At 45.3% G+C, this 26,384-nt stretch overlaps 1 protein-coding gene across 2 annotated transcripts in view; it reads right to left on the bottom strand.

Moving 5' to 3' along the window:
* Positions 1–26,160, bottom strand: part of AMOT (angiomotin) — an 85,540-nt gene extending 59,380 nt beyond the window's left edge. The window contains exon 1 of one of the 2 annotated variants that reach the window (XM_075323847.1): positions 25,967–26,160. The gene's annotated coding sequence lies outside the window, so the exon portion shown is untranslated. Of the gene's footprint in view, positions 1–9,814; positions 9,890–25,966 lie in introns of those variants that run through there. The other variant, XM_075323848.1, reaches the window with a different exon arrangement.
* Positions 26,161–26,384: the final 224 nt, after the last annotated feature.

Genomic DNA, 26,384 nt, shown 5'->3' with positions numbered 1-26,384 from the left:
TTGGGTGGAAAAAAGCTGCTGATTAAAAAAGTGCTTTTTTCATGCTTTTTTTGATCTATTGACATACGGAAAATGCAGGGGAAAAAAAAAAAAAAAAAGAATGGACATGCTGCTTCTGTTTTCTGCAACAAAATCGGCAAGGAAAAAAGAAGCAAGACCCAGAAAATGGACCTTTGGAAATGCTATAATTCAAGCTTCATGCTCTCAGGGCAGTCATTACTTTTCAATGCGTTCTCACTAAGGTATTGGAATCTGTTACCAAGTTTTTGCTGCCCCATCTGAGATCAGCATAATGCCCTTACATTATTAAGTTACAAATCACTGGAATCAGGATCTTTGCCCCTACAGAGATCCTGATTCCTGTGATGTGTAACTTAGGCTATGTGCACACAGTGCGTTTTTCGGGTGAGTTTTTGGGCTCCAAACTGCATGACTGCATTACCAGCATAATCTATGAGTTTTCATTTTTGCTGTCCGCACACAGCTTTTTTTTTAGCTGCGTTTTTGAGCTGAAAAAAAGAAACAAAAATGGTCATGTCAATTCTTTTCTGCGTTTTACTGCGTTTTCCACCCATGCAATGCATTGAAAAATGCTACAAAACACAGCCAAAAACACACTGAAACGCGGTAAAAACGCATGCGTTTTTGCCACGGGTGTGTTTTCAGTGGCAAAAAATGCACAAAAACACAACGTCAAAAAAACACAGTGTGCGCACATAGTGTTACTGGGCTGCTTGCTGCAGTTTTAGTAAAATCCCTGTTTTATCTGCTGCAGAGCTAACAGTTCTCTGGAATGCGGATCTGTGTATAACTCCACCCACACTACTAATTCACAGCACTTGTATGCTGTGCATAGGCAGAAAGCAGCCAATCAGTGGGACAGGGTTATACAGCGTTCATGAATATGGAGGACTACGTGGCTACAGGTTTACTAGTCATTTATTGATAACCTCCAACTACAACAAGCAGCCCAGTAAGTGACAACGCTGGAATCAGGATCTCTGCCTCTACATTATGCTGCTCTCAGATAAAGGTGGCAAAAACCTGGTGACAGGTTCCCTTTAGGCTATGTTCGCACGTTGCGTTTTTTTCCGCGTTTCTGCAGCGTTTTTAGCAGCAGCGTTTTTGCGCTAAAACGCATGCGTTTTTGATTGCCAGCAAAGTCTATGGGAAAAGCAGAAATCCTGTCTGCACTTTGCTTTTTGTTCTGCAGCGTTTAATTTGCATATTTGTGGTCAAAAACCATGCAGAAAAAGAAGCAGCATGTCAGTTGTTTTTGCCATTTCTGCAGCGTTTCCTTAACATTGGAGTCAATGAGAAATGGCAAAACGCAACCAAAATCACAATTCCTGCGTTTTTCATGCTTTTTACCTGCTTTTCCACTGCGTTTTTGGCTCCAAAAACGCATGCTTTTCTGGACAAAAATTAATGGGTTCTAATGTTCCTTTACACACACACAATAACCGAAAATTTATATGTTAAAAAATTATAAACTTCACCTATTTTTCTGATAAAATGTGCATAACCACTATTTTTTCATTAAAATTGATAATTTCCCATATAGTTTTATTAAAACTTAATTTTATACTTTTTTTATTCTTTTTGACTAATTCAACTTTATTTCTCAGTGTCTTGATCTAAAAAACGCATCTGCAGAAACGCAGGTGAAAACGCAGGTAAAAAGCGCTAAAAACGCACTAAAAACGCATGCGTTTTTAGCGCTAAAAAATGGTCAAAAGCCATTTGGTCAAAAACCAAGGGAAGGAAAACGTGCAGAATAAACTGCAGGTACTCCGACGCAACGTGCGAACATAGCCTTAAGTAGATCCTGAATATCATATTTCTGCATGGTTATGGAGTTACATACCCCCTGTACAACCACAACTTCACCGCTTTGCTCTATATGAACACTGCGGCGGAGAAGCACAAAATGCAAATTAAACAGGTAACGAGGGTAACTCGTGTGCATCAGTAAACATATTCCGGAGCTGCCCACATTCTTCTGCAATGCAGGGTGTGGTGAGAAGCAGGTGTATGGACGGGCGCCAGCACTGACTATCCATACCACACACACTGAGTCACCTATGTAGAATCAGGAACAACCCTTACACAGGGGGAAACAGAAATTAAGTCATCAAACATTTTCCCATAGTTCAAAATGAGAGCCGCAAATGCTGGACAATAAGAGACATGTATGAAAACTGCTGCAAAGGAAAAAGTAAGCGGTCGGCCATTGCAACCATCAGGGTCCATGCTACTCTCTGTTAATCTGCAATAGGTAGGTAATAGATAAGTGTATCCCACTGCTGGAACCCCACTGATCGCCAGAACGGGGGATTGTATCCCAGTGACCCCTGGTTCAATGGAGCAGAAGGTGGTCACATAATAGGACCTGAACATCCCCGCACGCAGCCATGCTTGTGTCATATATTAGTACGGCCCAGCAGGACCTGTGCACAACCTGCCTGTCCCTTCAATGGCTCCACAATTGTATTTTATGGCCAGGGGACAACACAGCATTTAGGCCACATATTCAGGCAATTGATGGGGTCCGAATCCACACTGATCTATTGGTAACCGAATTCTGGATTGTCAGTATTTATCTTTCTGATCTTGATTAGTTTAAAGGGAACCTGTCAGATCCAGTATGCACCCAGGTCCACGAGCAGTTCTGGGTGCATATTGCTAATCCCTGCCTAACTGTCCCTGTATACACTAGCATAGATAAAGGGATCTATAGAAAAAGTATTTCTAAAGATCTTATACCGTATGCTAATGAGCATGGGGACTAGTCCAAAGGGCCTTGTTTCCCTTGCTAGTTGGCCCTCTTAGCATGTTACTACGCCCCTATGGGTGTACTAACATGTTTATGAATGTGCAGCATCAGAGGACGATGTCACTCGCCTCTCCGCTGCCATCGCCGCTTGACACTGGATTTCGGCTCAGTGCGCATGACCCCGGAGTTTGGGTCATCCACACTATGAAGATGGGTGTACGCAACCTGGCTTCAAATTGAAGTAGTGCGCATGACCCAAATTCCAGGATCATGTGCACTGAGCCAAAATCCAGCGTCAGGTGGTGATGGCGGCAGAGAGGTGACCGAGATCTCCTCTGACACTGCACATTCATTAGCATGATAGTACGCCACTGTGGGTGTGCTAACATGCAAATGGGGGCGACTAGCCAGGGGAAGTAACGCCCAGGGGACTAGTCCCTGCACTCATTAGCATGTGGTATAAGATCGTTAGAAATACTTTTTATCTATGCTAGTGTATACAGGGACTGTTAGGCAGGGATTAGCAACATGCACCCAGAACTGCTCATGGTCCTGGGTGCATATTGGATAATATTAATCTGCTATATGCATAAATAAATAAAAAATATATATATATATATATATATATATATATATATATATATATATATATATATATATATATATATATATATATATATAATAATAATAATAAAAAGAGTTTTCTAAGCCTTGGGCTACACCAGGCCATGTCACACAACAGCAATTCTCAGGATATTTTCACGACGAAAGCATTTGAGCAATTTCTCTGTGACTTGCTGTTGTGCGGACTGTTTAGAGCTTTAACATATAACACCAAAGCAGCGACAAGCTGCAAACAATATGAATCATTTACGACTTGCAACAGAAAATCCAACTCTTTTTAAGATATTTGTGACCCTGTGTCGCAGCTTGCAATGCGACATCACAGGAGAACAATAGTTGCCATGCAAAACAGTGATTTCAATGTTATACTATAGGCCATTGGGTTCGGGATGTCGCACATTGACCATCAGCCGCCGGTCTTCTCTAATTTAATGGCATGCAGTTTCAGACTTGATGGAGTCGTTAACCACTAAAACCTGTTCTAGTAGAAATGTGCAGGACGGCGGATAGCGAATATTAGTCCCCTTTGTGCGTGCCACATTTGTCCAGCACAAACCAGAAGTGGAGCTGCTCTGACCCGGGAACAATGGGAAAGCCAGGGCATCTGTGGAGCTTTGGAAACAACTATATCAGGAGGTTCTATAGATTTTTGTAGCAAAAACAATTATTTTGTTAAGTGGACAACCTTTTTTTTCTTGCATGTTCATAGTAGAGTCTGAATTCTACATTTACATGTCAGCTTGGGAATGGTGTGCAATCTGACCGCACTGTGCGTGGAAAAGACGGATATATAACGTGGTGGGGAAACATTGGCTAGAACGTGTTAAGCATTTAATTAACTCTCCTGGCTGAGGAGTAAAGGGGGCTGTCCTAATGAGTGACTGACAGCTCTATGTACACACAATGATACAAGGATGTCTGACCATCAATGACTGGGACCACCCCCTGGACTTCAGAGAACAGAATAAAGCTATGTGCCCACGGGATATTGTACCTGTGGATATATCCGCAGGTTTCCCGCAGCTGCTCCGCGGAATCTGCAGCTATCCATTGCTGCGGGATTCCAGTGAAATATCTGCGGTAAACCTGCGGACATTCATGCGACTTACCTACGGATGTCCCGGCCTCTATCTCCATAGTGGAGGGCAGGGAATTCTGCAGATAATTCTAAAGGACATGCAGCTACGTGTGGCTGTGGGACATCTGCCGCATATTCCGCAGCCGCACATACCGCAGCATGGACACAGCAGTCCCCATATCCCATAGGATAACATGGGGAGTGTCTGTACTTGCTAAAAACTGCGGATTTATCTAGAAAATCCAGATAAATCCGCAGATTTTCCGTGGCAAAATCCGTGGGTACAGAGTCCTTTGGGCACATAGCCTAAGGGATATAAATGACAAATACAAGGTATTCTGATTCTAGTCTTATAAACCTATAATTCAACAAACCTGTTCAACATCTCCAGCTCCATAAAATGCTCCTGGCAGGTCAGATTGCCGGTTTAATGTGGCCGGTCGCCTTAAAGAGATACCCACTCAACATATGGTGAGATCCACAGGTTTTTAAAAAGGTACTGATCTCAGAAATCGACGCCCTATGGAGCAACGAGGGTCCTAACTATGAAGGACTCCATTATTTTTTTTCCTTGGGTGGGGGGGGGGGGGGGGCTACAATACAGTACCACAACAGATCATTTTAAAGAAGATGAAGGAGGCATCAATTCTTACTAATACAAGCTGGACTTTGCGTGTCTTACCACCCCACATACTGACACCATCCCATCACATACAGGGCCGTCATGCTGCCGGGGTTCACATAGCACCGGCATACTCTGATGTCGCCTCCCTGGTATATTTTCACTGCGCACAGAAATCTGTTTGCAGCAGATTCCAGAGGGAAAGAGAAGAATATAAAACCGCGGAATGCAGAACAAAGGCCAGAACGGGGCGGAAATCTGAGTCATTTCAATCCTCTGCATAAACTTAACAAGGGGACACTGATCAAAGGACAACTGATACTTCACATTTTTCAAGGCCGCAGCAAACCTCCTAGAGGTAAGGCTATTGAGCAGAAAGACAAAAAGGTACGGCTACCTTTGTACTCCCGATGTCAGTTAACCCACCTGCTGCCAGAGGCAGGACCAGCTGCCAGAAGAGGTATGTGGAAGCCTAGAAGGTGGCAAGGAAGGAACGCAGATCACTTATTTCTTCAGGAGTAGACTATTTACTGACCCTCCAGAACATGGTTACAAAGGTAAGAGAACTTTCAGGCAACTTTTCAGAATAATATATTGGTGTGGACATGAGGAATAATGGCGTATTCTGTATTTTCAGCTCTCTGCAGGCTCTCAATTTACAAAGGATGTGGAGATGGTGAGTCAAGATGAGATGATGTCTCCCTGCTAGTGATGGGCGGACCCAGACTGTAAAGGTCCGGATCCGAGCAGTATCAAAAAGTTTCCCTGTTGCTGGGCCCAGGATTCTGGGGGTGTTTGACCCGGATCCGGATCCGGCACTCGATAAATTAAAAAAATAAAGAAAACAAGAATGAAGCAAGCACTTCACACTTACCGAGGCTCCGGCGCAGCTGTACACACTGCTCCCGCAGCCTCCCTGGGCCGCTAATCATTGCTCATGCAGCAGATGGCTCAGGATGAGCAGAGGACACATCATCGCGGGTGCAGCTCTTCCGGAGCCTCCTGCTGCATGCAACAGGTGGCTCAGGATGAGCAGAAGAGGACACATCACGGGTGCAGAGATCTACTCATCTCCCCCCCCCCATCCATGTAGGGGTCTTACCCCCAGATGCCTGCTTCTATTATATACTCCATGCCCACATGGACTTAGAAAAAGAATGTTTATTCTAAATCTGGCTGCATTTTGAACATGACCCCCTATCATGTAATACATTAAGTTACATCTTGAAGTAGCCCCTAAATTCTAGCATCTACCTTTATTTTTAATGCACGATCTAGACACATGCAGCCCCAGAAGTGAATGCGCGACCTGGAAGCAGCGGCCCGCCATGACATGGAGCTTCGGTGAGTACAACGCACTCTATCCCTTCCATCAACATTTTTAATTGTCGGATTCTGGTTCCCATAGACTGATATGGATACCGGATTCCAGACTGGAACCAGATTTTTAAAAAAAGAAAAATTAGCAGGGACCCGCCGGTGCCGGTTATCTGCAAGTCCGCTCATCTCTACTCCCTGCACAATACACCGGGATGCATTCTTGCTCTTATTATCCCGATGGTGCACACTCAGAGAAGCAGCACGGAGAGTATTACACAGAGGTACTGAGCAGAGTAGATGTGAATCAAGCTCTGCAGTAAGGTAAAAGCCTTGTTAGAAACCCTAGAATGATTTTTCTCCGTCTCCAGTGTTCTCGCTCTGCTCTTCATTCCTCCAATAAGTATCTCAAGAGGTGTAAGCAGACACCTCACTGTGGTGGCAGGAGGCGGGGGAGGGGAGGAAGTGGCTCATAAGTGGAAAAGGAAGTTAATTCTCTGAGCAGATATATTGCAAAGTTTCTCATATTTCGCTTATACTATTGATTTATGCAAAGTCTGTTGACAGAACAATGATCAATTAAGAAATAAAAATGGAAAATAGGCTGTAGAGCCAGACAAAAAGGAAGCATTTAGCGTTCTTTGCTGTGGTGTTCTGCAATATATCATTTTATAAGGTGTACAGACAGACAGAAATACTCCTATCCCAAAGATCAAACACCAGTTCTGTATCTAATTTAGTCAGACAAAGATTGTAAAACTGGCCAGATCCTATTTAATGTGCTAAAGATTCACATTAACCATCATCTGGCGACTGCGAGTTATAAGGGTTTTCCTTCATTGGTCACTGTCGTTTCAACAAACTTTGTATCAATCAACTATAGGAGCAAATGTAAAGGAGAAATCGTCTTATTTCTCACATTGGAGACATTAAAGATGTAGAGCGAAAAAGTGGTTAAAAATGCAGGATACAAGAAAATAAAGCTCGAGATAGGAAACCAATAGATCTAAGAAAGTAACAAGGGAAAACAGAAATCGGGGGAGGTTTATGGAGGGTGATGTATTTTATACATTATATGGCCGACACATTTTATGGATTACTTAATAAAAACTTCTTACCTGAAGTGGAGCGGACCTGGTGAATATACTGAGGCTACGGGGTACAGGGGGTCAAGTGTGTTACTCCCCGATATATACAAGTCTATTTTCCCAATCTTTTTTGACTTTTCTATTGATTGCCTATCCTTTTTTATTTCTTTTTTCTGAATATGGAACTGACTATAATATATATATATATATATATATATATATATATTATATATATATATATATATATATATATATAATCTTGACTGGGAGGAAAAGCTCCTCATCCCTGGTAAGGCTTTGATCTGTGCATTGTGGGCCAGAAGGCCGCCGCTCTGCTTTATATGGGTGCTGGGTGGATTTAATGTGGTGTCATCAGATGGCAAACATATGGCGGGTCTACTACTTTATGCCTATTTTATCTGTATGTTCTCCTTAGAATAGGAGTCCTATAATGGCCGGACGCAGTTAGTCCTCAGGTCCATACACAACAGCTTATTCCGATAAGTTAGCGGTAAGCCACATACGCTCTAAAGCCATGTGCACATTCATTTTTCAGGCAGGACACTCCCTAATCCACCCGAAAAAACGTGCTAAATAAACCTTTGTAGTAGAACAAAAATTACATCCAAGAGTGGAATAAAAATTAACTTTTATTTTAAGTCTCATAAAATAAAAAAAATAAATAAAAATAATAAAAAAATCATGGCAGTATGTTAAATACAGTCCCAAAAGATAATGAAAGATTACGCGATTCAGCTAATAAACTGTTGAAAATAATGAACATGTGCGCTGCAATGTAAAAAACAACTTGCTGTGCTTACATTTAGTCTTCTGAGCTTCTTTTAACCACTTCACATTTGTTAAGAGGCCAATCAGATATAGGGAACATGTCGCAAAAAAATGCTATTATCCTGCAGGTATGAGGTTAATCTGCAGGTTAATATTGTTATGAATCTGTACAGCTGTCGGGAGGAGATGAAGTTGAAACCCCAGGCAGCCTCCAGCTTTCAGTCATCGGGCCAGCGCACTCAGTACATAGTGATCAACAGCTGTAACTGTGCCCACCGTACTAACTGACAGCTGGTTCTGAATTGATGCACTGCTAAGCCGGCTTTCAGTCAGTGCAGGGACACTGTTACCGCCGCCGCTCAATATGTACAGAGTGGGGACTGATCCCACGCTGGTGGCGCCCTGATGACTGAAAGCCAGAGGCTTCCAGGAGGAACATTGTTGGTTATCAACATTGTTGGTTATAAATGACTTAGTGACCAAATGTAGAACTGGTGGAGGAAGTTTGAACTAGATGGACCTAGGTCTTTCTTTTCAACCTAAGTAACTATGTAACAATGAACAAAGTTAATTTCCTCAGTGCGGTGGCTAGGCAAATACAGAATGCTATTAACCTGCATATTAACCCCAAATCTGCAAGTTCATTTTACAGGACAATTTCCCTTTAAAAGAAGAGGCCTGTCCACTCTAAAAGGCGGCTTCCGCCTGGGAGCCGCCCGGTACTTTTTACATACAAGCATAAAAAAGTAGAAGCAAAAAATGACCTAAATAGACTCCCTGAACAAATAAAATAAATAAATAAATAAATAAATAAATAAATAAAAGCTTCAGGAAAAGACCCACAGTTCTTTTCCGGAAATTTGTTTTGTGACTAAAACGTGACGAATATGCACATTTAAAAGGCGTCATGTGCCAATCTCCATTTACATGCTGTGTAGGCTGTACCAAAATTAGGATCATGGCTCCAACCAAAACATAATACACCCCGTCACGATATAGCTGGATTGTGCGGACTAGCTTTCCACACTCATACAGTTTCCATGTTCCAAAAAAAGGTTGTATCCTACAGTGGAGCGCATTACTGAGGCACCATATAGCGGCACACTATGCCTATGGCCCCATGGTGGGCTATATGCCCACAATGATAAGCGCTTAGAGAGTTAACGGATTATTTGTTGCCGTTTTTACAATGAACCGTAACTATGTAACCACAATCAATCAGTAATTGCTTCCAAAGAGATTTTATACTGATTAAATGCAGATGGGTGTTGAGAAAGTAGTGGCCATGAAGGAGGGGGATAAGGGGAGTGGATACTTGGAGGAATCTCCCACCATACTACGTAAACACACACACAAAAAAAAAAAATAAGAAAAATAAGAAAAAAATATAAAATATTGCAGCTCCATCCCCCACTACATAACAGGGATGCTGATGTAAGAGCCTGATGAGAATCACGTGAGGCTACAAAACTCCATGCAGAACGGCGCCCGGCCAACAAGTCATTACTGAGAAATGTTACCTCGCTGCTACAGAGTGCGCAGACCAATCGAGATAAGACAGCAATGTCTCCAGTATATAAAGATATAGCAGCGGATCCTCCCAGGATATCTAGCATAGGCTGTGTACTTTGCGCTGGTAGCTGAGAATTGGGAGAGGTCCCATTTCCTCTGTCTGCTCCTTGCATTTCTGATGTCATTGTATTCAGCAAGAATTCTCTAACAATGCCCCCTCCTCCCATTTATTGAGCGGCTGATAAGCGCTGGGTGCATTCATGGATGTAATGCTTCAGAGTGTTCTGCGTCTCTCTCCAAGCAACTACTGAAATACCGGTATAATGTGTTGACATAAAAAGTTTGCCTTCCCCAGGTAGAGGCGCTAATATTTGTTTTCTCGCCATTCTATAACAACATGACTGTTTAATCAATAGTATGGAGATGAAGAGGAAAAATAGTCAACAAGAAGCCGTAACAGAAGCCGAAATAACAAAGACTAAATACTGGACTACAATAACAAAGACTGGACTACTAAGCTCCTAACGAGCTGCAAAAGCAGCGTGGAAAAAAAAAAGTGGCCAACTTTCGCTCCCATCTTATAAATAAATAAATAAATCTTTAGTTTTATATAGCGCAAACATATTCCGCAGCACTTTACCAGGAATACTGTCCCCATTGGGGCTCACAATCTAAATTCCCTATCTGTATGTCTTTGGAGTGTGGGAGGAAACCGAAGAACCCGGAGGAAACCCACGCAAACACGAGGAGAACATACAAACTCCTTGCAGATGGTGTCCTTGGTGGGATTCGAATCCAGGACCCCAGCGCTACAAGGCTGTAGTGCTAAGCACTGGGCCACCGTGCCGCCGTCAATGCCAGAGGATATGCATGCTGGGCATAGGATTGTCCAGTTCCAAGGGGCTGCCTCTCCCCCTATATCTGAGCCATAATCTGTGACCAGGTGTAGTAATCTTTCATTTTTTTTTTCTTTTTTTATGTAACTGTCTATACTGTATTTGTATTGTTCCCTTTTGTAAATTCTTGTATATTTTTATAAACACTGCCTTCTATTTTGGATTAAATCTATAAAATGTAATAGTTTCTTTCCTCATACTCTATATTTATGAATCCACAACCCGAAGGGCCATATGCTATCTGTAACGGGTGTCCGAACTTCCTGTACTAAGTTTCGGTGGTGGCAGCAGAATTATTGTTGTGTAGAATTATTGGGGTGCTATCATTAACGGTACCAAGGTATATCTATAGTCCATTAGCGGGAATCGGTGATATATACATTTACCCTTTCTGTGAGACCTCCAATATTTGGCATTATTAGCTCAGCAGCCTCATTTACTTATTGTCCGGCAGTTCCGAAATTGACCTGACACTAAGGGGGCGCTAGAGAGTAGTCGTGTTCTTGACAAATCCGTGAACAGCTGCAGGATATCTGAGTGACTCCCCCGGCTTATTCCCACTGCTCCACTTTTTTCTTTCAGTTCCAGAGATCAGGACCTTTTTATTCAGTACTAATTTGTATGTTTTTTTGCCAAAGGGGCATGGTCACAAGCTAAATCATGCAGAGTAGCCTAAGGCAACGCTCCTGTGACTAAGTCACGCCCACTTGGTAAAGACCATAATGAGCACTTAATGAAAAGTCCCATATCTCTGGGACTGTAAGGCTATGTGCGCACTAGAAAGTGACTTTTTCTTAAGGAAAATTCGGACCCTCTTAAGGAATCCCGCACTCGCTGTAAAAAAAAAAAAGCACCGAAACTGCATGCGGTTTTACCGCGGTTTGCCGCAGGTTGGTCCCTGCGGATTTTTACCATTATCTATGGCTAAAACCGCATGTACCTGCAGAAAAGAAGTGACATGCTCATTAATTCCACAGAAATCCGCGGGTATAAAAAAAACGCAGTGTGCTCACAGCATTTTTTAAAACCCATAGGATTTGCTGGGGAATGACTGCAGCAATGTTAGACACATTTTCTGCGGCAAATCCGCAGCGTGTGCATAGGGCCTAAAGTGGATTTTAAGAATGAAAATAGCCGACTACGCAGGGAAGCAGCCAAAATAAAAATAAGAGGAGACACTGGACAGTTTTGACCTGGCGTGACGCCCTCTTTAAACCCCTACAGATCTATTATATGTAGTGAAAAGCACTTTATTTACCACATCTTGCATCTTTATTACTCTTTGGAATGGATGGGCACAGAAAAATGAGAGAATCAGTGGAAGATCGGCATTTGGAAGGAGTACTCTGTAATCTATTGCTTTTAAAGGAAAATATGAGGAGTCCATTATCATATTTTCCATTAAAGCAATAGATTACAGAGGACCCCTTCCAAATGCTGATCTTCCACTGATTCTCTCCTTTTTCTGTACCCATTCATTCGAAAGTTAAACCCCCAGTAATAGAGATGCAAGTTTTCCCTTTAGCCAACTGGGCGTGTACCACAGGATTTCTATCATAGGATAAAAAGCAAAAGCCCAGAGAAATTCTGTGCTATATGCCCAGTTAGTTGAAGAGAAAAGTTGCATCTTTATTACAGGGGAAGATACAGTAACTGTGGAAAACAGCCACAGAAAACGATTCCAAAATTAGTGGAAAAGCAGAATAACTAACTACTAATAATAAAAAAATAGTAATTAAAAAAAAAATTAAAGGAAGGGTTCACTTTAAAGCCTAAGATCAAAAATAACATAAGGCAATAAACTTACCTTCTGCTTTACTCAGTACTTGTTAGTTGCTTTTTTTTAGGTCGCTTCCATATGGACAGAGATGTGAACTGCGGCAATAGTTTAGTTGCAGTGCATACTGGGAGTCGGAGGTGGTCGGAGACACACCCCCGTCTCATCATTGGTTCAAAGTGCTGCTTTATCCCTCCCCCTGCAGCTCTCGCTCCTCCGATTGGCTACCATGTAAATGCAGAGCCTCACTAGGGAGTAATTACTTGGAGAGCTGATTTGTACTACAGCAAGACAACACCAGTTATAACCTACAGACTACAGAGCCGCCGATCAGAAAAAGACGAAAAGGAAACGGACCCACCCATCCTGAACATATCCTTATTAGTGGGATGTAGTGTGAACTGAGCCTTACTCAGCGGTCTACAATCCTATGTACTGGAGTTTAGCGAGTAAAAGTTCGGGTGGTGAGCCCCAAATGCAATATCACCATTTCTGTGACCGAGATCACAAAAGAACTTCTTTTATAACATAGCAGTGAAAGGGTTAGTGTTTCTGTAACCAGGATGCCGGCCGCGCTCTGTACGGAGGCCACCGAAACGGAAACTCTGCGCTCAGTGGCCAGGGACAGGCAAAGAAAGATCAGCAAAAAAAGCCCACTTCACAGGAAATCCGTCAGCATGTAGGAATCTGTGTGTGCTTACCCTGTAATCCCCTACACACCAACATCTCCTGGACCATAGCCTCAAAGGGGACTAACACTACTGCAAAAATGGGCCAGAAACTAAGAAACACCAATATCTCCTAGACTATAGCCTCTGAGGGGACTAACACTACTGCAAAAATGGGCCAGAAACTAAGAAACACCAATATCTCCTGGACTATAGCCTCTGAGGGGGCTAAGACTACTGCAAAACTGGGCCAGAAACTAAGAAACACCAATATCTCCTGGACTATAGCCTCTGAGGGGACTAACACTACTGCAAAAACTGGGCCAGAAACTAAGAAACACCAATATCTCCTGGACTATAGCCTCTGAGGGGACTAACACTACTGCAAAAACTGGGCCAGAAACTAAGAAACACCAATATCTCCTGGACTATAGCCTCTGAGGGGACTAACACTACTGCAAACACTGAGCCAGAAACTAAGAAACACCAATATCTCCTGGACTATAGCCTCTGAGGGGACTAACACTACTGCAAAAATGGGCCAGAAACTAAGAAACACCAATATCTCCTGGACTATAGCCTCTGAGGGGGCTAAGACTACTGCAAAACTGGGCCAGAAACTAAGAAACACCAATATCTCCTGGACTATAGCCTCTGAGGGGACTAACACTACTGCAAAAACTGGGCCAGAAACTAAGAAACACCAATATCTCCTGGACTATAGCCTCTGAGGGGACTAACACTACTGCAAAAACTGGGCCAGAAACTAAGAAACACCAATATCTCCTGGACTATAGCCTCTGAGGGGACTAACACTACTGCAAAAACTGGGCCAGAAACTAAGAAACACCAATATCTCCTGGACTATAGCCTCTGAGGGGACTAACACTACTGCAAACACTGAGCCAGAAACTAAGAAACACCAATATCTCCTGGACTATAGCCTCTGAGGGGACTAACACTACTGCAAAAATGGGCCAGAAACTAAGAAACACCAATATCTCCTGGACTATAGCCTCTGAGGGGGCTAAGACTACTGCAAAACTGGGCCAGAAACTAAGAAACACCAATATCTCCTGGACTATAGCCTCTGAGGGGACTAACACTACTGCAAAAACTGGGCCAGAAACTAAGAAACACCAATATCTCCTGGACTATAGCCTCTGAGGGGACTAACACTACTGCAAAAACTGGGCCAGAAACTAAGAAACACCAATATCTCCTGGACTATAGCCTCTGAGGGGACTAACACTACTGCAAAAATGGGCCAGAAACTAAGAAACACCAATATCTCCTGGACTATAGCCTCTGAGGGGACTAACACTACTGCAAAAACTGGGCCAGAAACTAAGAAACACCAATATCTCCTGGACTATAGCCTCTGAGGGGACTAACACTACTGCAAAAACTGGGCCAGAAACTAAGAAACACCAATATCTCCTGGACTATAGCCTCTGAGGGGACTTAGGGTACGTTACACGCTACAATATATCTAACGATATGCCGTCGGGGGTCACGTCGTTAGTGATGCACATCCGGCATCGTTTGACATATCGTAGCGTGTGAAAGCTACGAGCGTCTGATCGAGCAAAAATACTCACCTTATCGTTGCTCGTTGACACGTCGCTCATTTTATAAAAATCGAACGTCCTTCTGCACGCCGGTTGTTCGTCGTTCCTGAGGCAGCACACATCGCTCAGTGTTACACCCCGGGAACGACGAACACAGCTTACCTGCGGCCGCTGGCAATGAGGAAGGAAGGAGGTGGGCGGGATGTTTACGTCCCACTCATCTCCGCCCCTCCACTTCTATTGGCTGGCCGCTGTGTGACATCGCTGTGATGTCAAATGTCCCTCCCCCTTCAGGAAGTGGATGTTCGCCGCCCACAGCGAGGTTGTTTGGAAGGTAAGTACGTGTGACGGGGGCTTAAGACTTTGTGCGACACAGGCAAGAAATTGCCCGTGTCGCAAAAACGATGGGGGCGGGTGCGATCGAACGACATATTGACACGTGTAAAGCGGGCTTAACACTACTGCAAAAATGGGCCAGAAACTAGGAGGCACCAACAACCCAAGGACTATAGCCTCTGAGGGAACTAACACTACTGCAAAAACTGGGACAGAAACTAAGAGACACCATCATCTCCTGGACTATAGCCTCCTATGGGACTAGAACTACTGCAAAAAAATGGGCCAAAAACTGGGAAACAACAACAACATATCCTGGAATATAGCCTCTGAAGGGACTAAGACTACTACAAAAATGGGCCAGAAATGAAGAATAAAAAGATGTGAGAAATTAAGCATATAAGTAATCTATACTACACAGGCTGATCCCATACCTGGTCTGACAGGACAAAAAACATTGTATTTGCACCAAGAAAAGGAAGTTGACGATACATAGAATATAGCCAGCAAATAGATAGAAAAACAACGGCACATACCAACGAAGATCCAGATATTAACGTTCTTTATTTCATCCAACGGTGCGGGTAAAAAGCGGGAGGAGAGCTGGGTGCGGGTCCCCTCAGGACGACGAACGTTTCGTGCCCAAAAGCACTTCTATGGGTCCATCATTGTTTTTCTATCTATTTGCTGGCTTTATGAGAAAACTCCTGTTAAACGAGCACCCATGGCCAGTCCTATAAAAGGGGTGGTGCTCTACTACCACATGTGGACCCGTGGAAGCCTAATCAGTAGGCGAAACAGCCGTAGTCCATTACAGGAGCTGGCATACAGGTTGCCTCCAGCTTTTTACCTTGCACCTGTTTAAATAAAAAATGTTCAGCACAGCGGAGTGCAGTTCCCTCTCTTCTTTCATCATCATCATCATCTCTGGACTTTGTTATGTGACACGCACCCCGCTCTGGATTGAATCACCGGCAAGAAAAATACCCCGGGCATATGCGGTACCGCTAGTGACGCGCAGTGGTGCACGACCATTCTGTGTTGGTGCATATACCCATGGCCAGTCTATCTCCTGGAACAACTTGAAGTAACCTACTTCTTGCTGACACTGGTGCGAGACACAGCGCGGTGGTGCAGGACCACTTCTTTCTATTGTTTGATACATATAATATGTTTTAAATAATAATATTATTGATAATATTAGAGGCTAAAAGAAAAACAGGAAAGGTTCACACACTATTTGGGGTATTTTCCACCTCAAATCCGTATTACATACAGATACAAACGCTGCATTGTACAGTACAAGCACAGTGGACAGATTTCTAGAAATTCCATGCCTTCTGTGCTTGTTTTTTCCGCAGCATAAGCTGGCGCAGCTTCCTGAGCCGCAGCACGTCAGTTTATGCTGCAGAGCCCCAAGCGTTCTCCGCAGGGAGAACAGAGAAAAAGACCGCAGTGGCCCAAACCCTGTGGGCTCAGATGCTGTGGTGTCCTGCGGAGAACACTCGCGGCCCCGGAGGGTGGGACATGCTGTGTTCAGGACGCAGTGTGTTGCGATCGTGTGAACATACCCTTAGGAAGCTATATGCGCTCGCTACAGAAATTTTAAACATGTAGATGAAATTCCTATAAATTTCATGGAATGCTTGTAATGTATTACACTTTACTGCCTGCAAATCAGCAAGGAAAAATCTTGTGAAAACACTTTGGAGGCTCGCAGATATTACAACAGCCCGGGCACAGCCTGTATACTGTTTATTCTGTTGGACAATGCAGGATATTACAACATTTCCCACAGCTTATTACTACTGCACACAAAACCAGCGATTCTGATATAATCCAAGATTTGCAGTCTATGCAATTCCCAGATATAATCTTACACAAAAAAAAAAAAAACCACCTGAAGGAGGATTACAAAACGTGATACCAAGTGATCAGGAAACAAAAAAAATATAAGCATTCTTTGTATTACACTTAGACGATTTCCATGTACGTGCGCTGGTTTTTTTCACAGATAGAACACGTACCCATTACAGTCTTTGGAGCTGTTCACATGGCCGTGTCCTCAAAGATAGTATGGCCACATGCCCACTTCTGATCAGAGTCACGTATGAAGTGTATGGGTCCGTGAAAAAAGTCAGATGGCGCAGGACAGAGCACACTGACTCCGTCTGCATGAATACAGCCAATGGCCCTATAGGCACAGACATAAGCACCAACAGAGCCACCGAACGTAGGGCCAAACGGTATATGAAACCGGCCCTGGACAGATAAGCAGCTCGCGAACTAAAGGCCTCACAGCTCAGGGCTGTTTAGTACCAACTCAGTAATATTACCCAATGTAAAACGTGTTTTACATAGCAAACAATGGCTACATCACAACCACCAATTCTCATGAACTTAATTTTATTAAATGAAATCAACACCCGTGCATGCAATGTCATCCCAGCACAAGGTTTAGCCTAGGAATATCCCCCCCCATACACACACCTTTAGCCTAGGAATATTCCCCCCCACACATGCCTTTAGCCTAGGAATATCCCCCCCACACACACACACACCTTTAGCCTAGGAATATCCCCCCCCCCCCCCCACACACACCTTTAGGGGTGCTTCACACACAGCGAGATCGCTACTGAGATCGCTGCTGAGTCACGTTTTTTGTGACCTCATTAGCGATCTAGCTGTGTGTGACACTAGGAATATCCCCCCCACACACACACACACCTTTAGCCTAGGAATATCCCCCACACACACACACACACACACACACACCTTTAGCCTAGGAATATCCCCCACACACACACACACCTTTAGACTAGGAATATCCCCCACACACACACACCTTTAGCCTAGGAATATCCACACACACACACACACACACACACACCTTTAGCCTAGGAATATCCCCCCCACACACACACACCTTTAGCCTAGGAATATCCCCCCACACACACACCTTTAGCCTAGGAATATCCCCCCACACACACACACACACCTTTAGACTAGGAATATCCCCCCCCCCCCACACACACACACACACACACACACACACCTTTAGCCTAGGAATATCCCCACACACACACACACACACACACACACCTTTAGCCTAGGAATATCCCCCCCACACACACACACCTTTAGCCTAGGAATATCCCCCCACACACACACACACACACCTTTAGACTAGGAATATCCCCCCCCCCACACACACACACACACACACACACACACCTTTAGCCTAGGAATATCCCCACACACACACACACACACACACACACACCTTTAGCCTAGGAATATCCCCCACCCCCACACACACACACACACACACACACACACACACACCTCCTTTAGGCTAGGAATATCCCCCCCACACACACACCTTTAGCCTAGGAATATCCCCCCCACACACACACACACACACACACACACACACACACCTTTAGCCTAGGAATATCCCCCACACACACACACCTTTAGACTAGGAATATCCCCCACACACACACACACACACACCTTTAGCCTAGGAATATCCACACACACACACACACACACACACACCTTTAGCCTAGGAATATCCCCCCCCACACACACACCTTTAGCCTAGGAATATCCCACACACACACCTTTAGACTAGGAATATCCCCCCCACACACACACACCTTTAGCCTAGGAATATCCCCCACACACACACACACCTTTAGCCTAGGAATATCCCCCACACACACACACACACACACACACCTTTAGCCTAGGAATATCCCCCACACACACACACACACACACACACACACCTCCTTTAGACTAGGAATATCCCCCCCACACACACACACACACCTTTAGCCTAGGAATATCCCACACACACACACACACACACACACACCTTTAGACTAGGAATATCCCCCCCACACACACACACACACACCTTTAGCCTAGGAATATCCCCCACACACACACACACACCTCCTTTAGACTAGGAATATCCCCCCCACACACACACACACACACACCTTTAGCCTAGGAATATCCCACACACACACACACACACACACACCTTTAGCCTAGGAATATCCCCCCCACACACACACACCTTTAGCCTAGGAATATCCCCCCCACACACACACACCTTTAGCCTAGGAATATCCCCCCCCACACACACCTTTAGCCTAGGAATATCCCCCCCACACACCTTTAGCCTAGGAATATCCCCCCCCACACACATCTGTAGCCTAGGAATATCCCCCCCACACACACATCTTTAGCCTAGGAATATCCCCCCCCCACATCTTTAGCCTAGGAATATCTCCTCCCCATCCTTTAGCCTAGGAATATCTCCCCCCCATCCTATAGCCTAGGAATATCCCCCCACACACACACACACCTTTAGCCTAGGAATATCCCCCCCACACACCTTTAGCCTAGGAATATCCCCCCCCCACACACATCTGTAGCCTAGGAATATCCCCCCCACACACACATCTTTAGCCTAGGAATATCCCCCCCCCACATCTTTAGCCTAGGAATATCTCCTCCCCATCCTTTAGCCTAGGAATATCTCCCCCCCATCCTATAGCCTAGGAATATCCCCCCCCCACATCTTTAGCCTAGGAATATCTCCTCCCCATCCTTTAGCCTAGGAATATCTCCCCCCCATCCTATAGCCTAGGAATATCCCCCCACACACACACACACCTTTAGCCTAGGAATATCCCCCCACCCCCACACACACACACACCTTTAGCCTAGGAATATCCCCCCACACACACACACACACACCTTTAGCCTAGGAATATCCCCCCCCCACACACACACACACACACACACACACACACCTTTAGCCTAGGAATATCCCCCCCACACACACCTTTAGCCTAGGAATATCCCCCCACACACACACACATCTGTAGCCTAGGAATATCCCCCCCCCCCCACACATCTTTAGCCTAGGAATATCCCCCCCCCCACATCTTTAGCCTAGGAATATCTCCTCCCCATCCTTTAGCCTAGGAATATCTCCCCCCCATCCTATAGCCTAGGAATATCCCCCCCCCCCACACACACACCTTTAGCCTAGGAATATCCCCCCCACACACACACACACACACACACACCTTTAGCCTAGGAATATCCCCCCCCACACACACACACACCTTTAGCCTAGGAATATCCCCCCCCCACACACACACACCTTTAGCCTAGGAATATCCCCCCCCACACACACACACACACCTTTAGACTAGGAATATTCCCCCCCCCCCACACACACACACACACACCTTTAGCCTAGGAATATCCCCCCACACACATCTTTAGCCTAGGAATATCCCCCCCACACACATCTGTAGCCTAGGAATATCCCCCCCCACACACACACACACACACACATACACATCTTTAGCCTAGGAATATCCCCCCCACATCTTTAGCCTAGGAATATCTCCTCCCCATCCTTTAGCCTAGGAATATCTCCCCCTCATCCTATAGCCTAGGAATATCCCCCCGATTCTTTCGCCTAGGAATAGCTCCCCAGCCTTTACACCGAGCATTCTCCCATGCAGCATGCTAGAAATGGCATATAACACCATGCGATAAAGCAAGAGGCATGAAATTTCAATAATAATGAATCAATCTGATAATTTGTGTTTCCATAGGAACTTCATCTCCGCAATGTACAGTTTGTGATCTGCTACACGATGCCTCCTCCACACTTCTGCAGTTGCAAAAGGAGGTAAAAAAAAAAAATTCTCACAGAGGTCTTGGCCGGCGGGGGTCAAATATGCCCTTTAATCTACAGATTCTTTCCCATTTGATAGGCTTTAATCCTCTGACCCGGTAACCCCACATTCCTCTGTATCTCTGTCACAAACGGAGCATTCACAGGATGAAGCTGCAGCTTACAGCTCCTGCACCACAATCCAATGGTTGTCCTTTACCATGTGGAGTGGGAAATTCAGCTATTCATGCCATCACCCTTAGATTAGAGGACATGTTGGCCCCGTAGGGATCAGCCCTCCACATAACCTGGGGATGCACGGAGCTCTGGCCATTCTGCATTTATGTCACATCACAATATCAGAGTATAAATCAATTAAGAAATAACGTTTGGAACACCATTCTAAGTCCGAACTGGGTGCAAAAACCCTAAAAAACCCTTCACTATATAAAGAGAAGGGCTGCACTCCAGCGACAGTGCAAGGGGAATAAATGTAAAGCAGAAACTGCTGTGTGAATACTGACATGAAAAATACAACAGCTATATGTAGAAATGAAAGTATGACAATGGAATCTGCATAACTGCCATGGAATTTAAGAATAAAGAGAAATTTAGCTATTGAATTGATCAATACAACAGAGCCCCAACACCTCGTCACGGTATTCTCTTACATTGGGGTCCCTAGCTAATGTCTGTCCTCTCTTGCAGTTAAAAATCCAACCGTGTATGGGAAGCTGAGACCCAGGCTATATATGTATTGCTGGTCCACATTATACATATATAGCCTGGGTCTCAGCTTCCCATACACAGTGTTTTTTTTTTTTTTTAACTGCAAGAGAGGACACACATTAGCTACACTAGACTCCAATGTAAGAGAATACCATGACGAGGTGTTGGGGCTCTGTTGTATTGATCAATTCAATAGCTAAATTTCTCTTTATTCTTAAAGTTCATGGCAGTTATGCAGATTCCATTGTCATATTTTCATTTTTACATATAGCTATTGGATTGTTCATGTCAGTATTCACATAGCAGTTTCTGCTATTACATGTATTCCCCTTGCACTGTCACTGGTGTGCAGACCTTCTCTCTATATAATATCAGAGTATAAACAGACGCTGAACACTAATAAAGCAGAGGAATTCCCAGACAGGACCTCTGCTTTATCAGCACCAGAATATAATAGTATAAGCTACACCAGTACAAAATCGCTATTAGAAGAGGTTGTCTCCTTTCACCAAACTTCTCCTCAAGGCTCAGTTTGGTGTAAAGAACAAAGTGAGCTTTACTCACCCTCCCCTGGTCCAACAATGTGTCTCCACCACTGACCCAGTCTCATTTGGCCGTAGTGATGATGGCATGTCAACAGTGCAGCCAATCACTGAGGTCAGTGGCTCCAGTCGTCTACATTGCTGAGCTAAGTGATTGCCTGCAGCGTTATCAATGTGAAGTCACTGCTGCAACCAAATAACAGGGCAACAATAGAGATACTTTTGTGGACCGGGGGAGGGTAAATAAAGCTTGGTTTGTTATTTTTAGGCTTGGTTCACACTTGCAGCAGACTTTCTTTGCAGATTCCGCCATATGGGATAAGAAGGAAAGTGAAGGACAACGTGCTACTTTTTTTTGTCAACATGACGATCATGTGAAGTCACGTGACAGATGAGGCTTTCAGTTTTATTTTGTTTTCTGCTCCCAGGAGAGAACAACATAACCCAAAAACGCAGATGTGAACTCAGCTCAAGTGTTAAAGTTACAACATTCATCCTGCGCAAATCTGGTTCCAAAAATGGGATCTCACCACAACATTTACACTGAGGTCATGACATATATAAATGGTGAGTGCACGAGCGTCCTGGAACCTAAAACATTTGATGACAGTTTTGGAGTGAACTAAACATTAAATCCACCAAAAATGGAAGTAAATAATCATCAACCTCAATCACATGCAGCGGAAAAACATGATCTACATATTCCTGCAGATTTCTCATGGAAAAGACAGCAGATAAAATCCCATCTGTGATGGGAAGGTTGGGGGTCCTGTGGCAAATTTTGCATTATGGTCAGGGGCTTCGTGCTGCAAGTTTGTGACCACACAACAATCTTTACAGATATTGCTTGTTTTCTGTATATTGTTCTCTCTAGGATCCACTCTTAATTGTGGCATAAAGAGCGCTGTGTGGACCTGACCTCACAATTACACTATTTATCTAGGAAATACAGTCCGTAAAGACCCCATTAAGAGTTTTGGGTGGGTAAAACTGTGCTTGTAAATGAGCGGCTTAGGCAATGGTCTCGATGAACTCAATGAATAATGGGTGAAGTGTAAACGCAGCGCTACACAAAGGACATAGCGGGCAGATGCTCCTCCGCTATGCAGCGCTGCTTCAGGACAAATCCGGGGTAGTGAAGTGATGGCATCGGGGGGCGCAGACCCTTCTGGTCCCCCCAGGAAACACCATTAATCTACCCAACCTCACATCAATATGGAAGAAAGAAAACTGCTGAAAAGACACAAATCAACAGAAAAATGGCAAACATTTATCACAAGGCTGCACCGTTACACAAAGAGATAGAAGTACAGATCAGCTCAGTGTTACAGCGTGTCCTGGAACAGAATCTGATTACAAAACTATAAACAAATAACCAAAGAAACAGAACTTTCTGGGGTGCAGGAGAGAAATGCAGCACCCGTTGTTGGGCAGGCAGTGTGCGCCGCACTCGCAGAGCGTCCATATTGTTGCTTAGTGACTCGGTGTTCGTGCTCCCCGGACATTTGTATGGCAGGGGGAGGAGAGGGCTCTGTGGAGGGAGAATGTGGTACTGCGGTTTCCTGGAGACAGGAATCTCATGCTCCCACCCCAGGTCTCCAGCCACGTAGGAGCCCTCCCTGCCAAACTCCACTCCTCCCTTCCTCTCTTCCCTGGAAAGATTGGACCAGAGGTGAATGACAAGAGGAGGAAGGCGAGAGGTGGGACCCTGCTGAGAACAGGTGGCGGATGTCACAGGGAGACAGGTGTGCGCAGCCGAAAAGCATCACTGTGCCAGCTAGAGGAGCGAGAAGCCCGCAGGTGGCCCCAAAAAGAGGAGCAAGGGGCCCGCAGGCGGCCCCCAAAAGTGGAGCGAGAAGCCTGCAGTCAGCCCCAAAAAAAAACCGAGATGCCCGCAGGCGGCCCCAAAAAGGAGAGAGAAGCCCGCAGGCTGCCCCAAAAAGGAGAGAGAAGCCCTCAGGGTGCCCAACAAAGCAAAGAGAGAAGCCCGCAGGCGGCCCCAAAAAGGAGAGCGAGAAGCCCGCAGGCGGCCCCAAAAAGGAGAGCGAGAAGCCCGCAGGCGGCCCCAAAAAGGAGAGCGAGAAGCCCGCAGGCGGCCCCAAAAAGGAGAGCGAGAAGCCCGCAGGCGGCCCCAAAAAGGAGAGCGAGAAGCCCGCAGGCGGCCCCAAAAAGGAGAGAGAGAAGCCCGCAGGCGGCCCCAAAAAGGAGAGAGAGAAGCCCGCAGGCGGCCCCAAAAAGGAGAGAGAGAAGCCCGCAGGCGGCCCCAAAAAGGAGAGAGAGAAGCCCGCAAGCGGCCCCAAAAAGGAGAGAGAAGCCCGCAGGCTGCCCAACAAAGCAAAGAGAGAAGCCCGCAGGCTGCCCCAAAAAGGAGAGAGAAGCCCGCAGGCTGCCCCAAAAAGCGGAGCGAGAAGCCCGCAGGCTGCCCAACAAAGCGAAGAGAGAAGCCCTCAGGCTGCCCCACAAAGCGAAGAGAGAAGCCCTCAGGCTGCCCCACAAAGCGAAGCTGTACGCTGTCATTTACAGCCAGTGTGTGCAAAAGAGAACGAAGCATTGATGACCAAGAGTAGAAAATGGAACATGAAATAAGGACGACCTCTGTACGGCGCAGCCGGCGTCACCGAGAGAATAAGGCCCCTTTCACACATCAGTTTTTTGCCAGTCACAATCCGTCGGCTCAGCAGATCTGTTTTTTTTTACGGATCCGTGGCATCAGTTTGTCATCTGTTTCTTCAGTTTTTTGACATATCTGTTTTTTAAAGGGGGTGGCTACTGAAAACCAATCACAGCACTGATAATGACACGTGGGGTGTATTCTACGTTATATACTGATATTGGAGCACGCTCAGTTAAAAAAAAAAAAAGGAATCAGTTGCTGGATTCTGTCATTTGACGGATTACGACGGATCCTGCGCCCATAGGCTTCCATTCTACCAAACGACGGATGGTGACGGATCTGTCGCCGTCCTTTTTTTCGACGTACACAAAAAACGTTATGTCCGTTGTCTCCGTCTGATGGACACACATTTTTCGACTAATCCGTCGAACAACGGATGAATCGTGAGCCCATCCATCGTAATCTGTCGCTAATACAAGTCAATGAGAAAAAAACGGATCCAGCGGCATCAGTCACCGGATCGTTATTTTTTCCCCAGAATTCGACGGATTGTGACTGATGGCAAAAAACTTTTGTGTTACAGGGACCAAATATAGAAAACATTCATATCAGGAAAACCCAACGCTGTGCCTAAAAGTAAGAGGGCGGACGGGGAGAATGAAAAGAGGATGGATGAGAAGGGACAAGAGGAACACGGCGCGACGGTATAGAAACGGACAACAGCTTATAAAATTTATATTATATATATATATACACACACACACACACACACACACACACACACACACATACATACATACATACATATATATATATATATATATATATATACACATATATACATACACATACATATATACATACATATACACACACATACATATATATACACATATACACACACATACACACATACACCCCACGCGTTTTGGGCCAACAACCACAAACCCTGCCAGCCTCAGCACAGCCCCACATTGTACTCCAGGCGCCTCTCACAGGCAGATTTCTTCATTGATTAAAAGTCTAAAAACAACTCACTATTAGTTATCCCAGAAATAATCGCCCCGGCCGCAGCGTGTGAACAGCGTCAGACCCTGACCGTCCCGACCCGCGGATAAAGGCACCGCACATCACTGGTGTAGACGGCAGGAGGACGGCGGGCACAATGCACTCACTCTGTGCCCTACACATGGCACCAGCACTACCGCAGACATAGAAAATACTGACAACCGACAAAGACACCGCAGAAGGCGCACAGACCGGAGCCTAACGTCACACAGCTGCCCCGGGGCCGCCGACAAGGCTGGTACCCACCATATGGACGCCGCAGTCCCGGGGTAGCGCCGTAGTGTGTAGTCCCAGTGTCGTCTGCAGTCCCGGTGTACTCCGCAGCCCCGCTGTTGTCCCGGTGTAGTGTGCAGTCCCGGTGTAGTGGCCGTAGTCCCGGTGTAGTCCGGACCTGCTCAGCTCCCGACCCCTCTGCGCAGCCCCAGCACTCTACACGACTCACTGGCCGGGAAACGCTCAGCTCAGACTTCTGCCCCGCCTCCAAGCTCCCATTGGACGAACATCACACACCTGGTCTCCTATTGGATAAGAGGCTTGTCGGTCACGGACACACAGGCGTCTATTGTGCTCCGGAGGTTTATTCAGGGCAAGGTTTAGTAACTCTTCCAGCGCTGAAGAAAATGCAGCAACAGCCGCGGCGAGAATGCAGAAAGCCCGGCCGTGA

This window comes from Anomaloglossus baeobatrachus, chromosome 9 (genome assembly GCF_048569485.1).
Source record: "Anomaloglossus baeobatrachus isolate aAnoBae1 chromosome 9, aAnoBae1.hap1, whole genome shotgun sequence".
Lineage (NCBI taxonomy): Eukaryota > Metazoa > Chordata > Amphibia > Anura > Aromobatidae > Anomaloglossus > Anomaloglossus baeobatrachus.
Note: the sequence above shows the minus strand (reverse complement) of the source record. Positions and strands in the feature narration are given on the sequence as shown.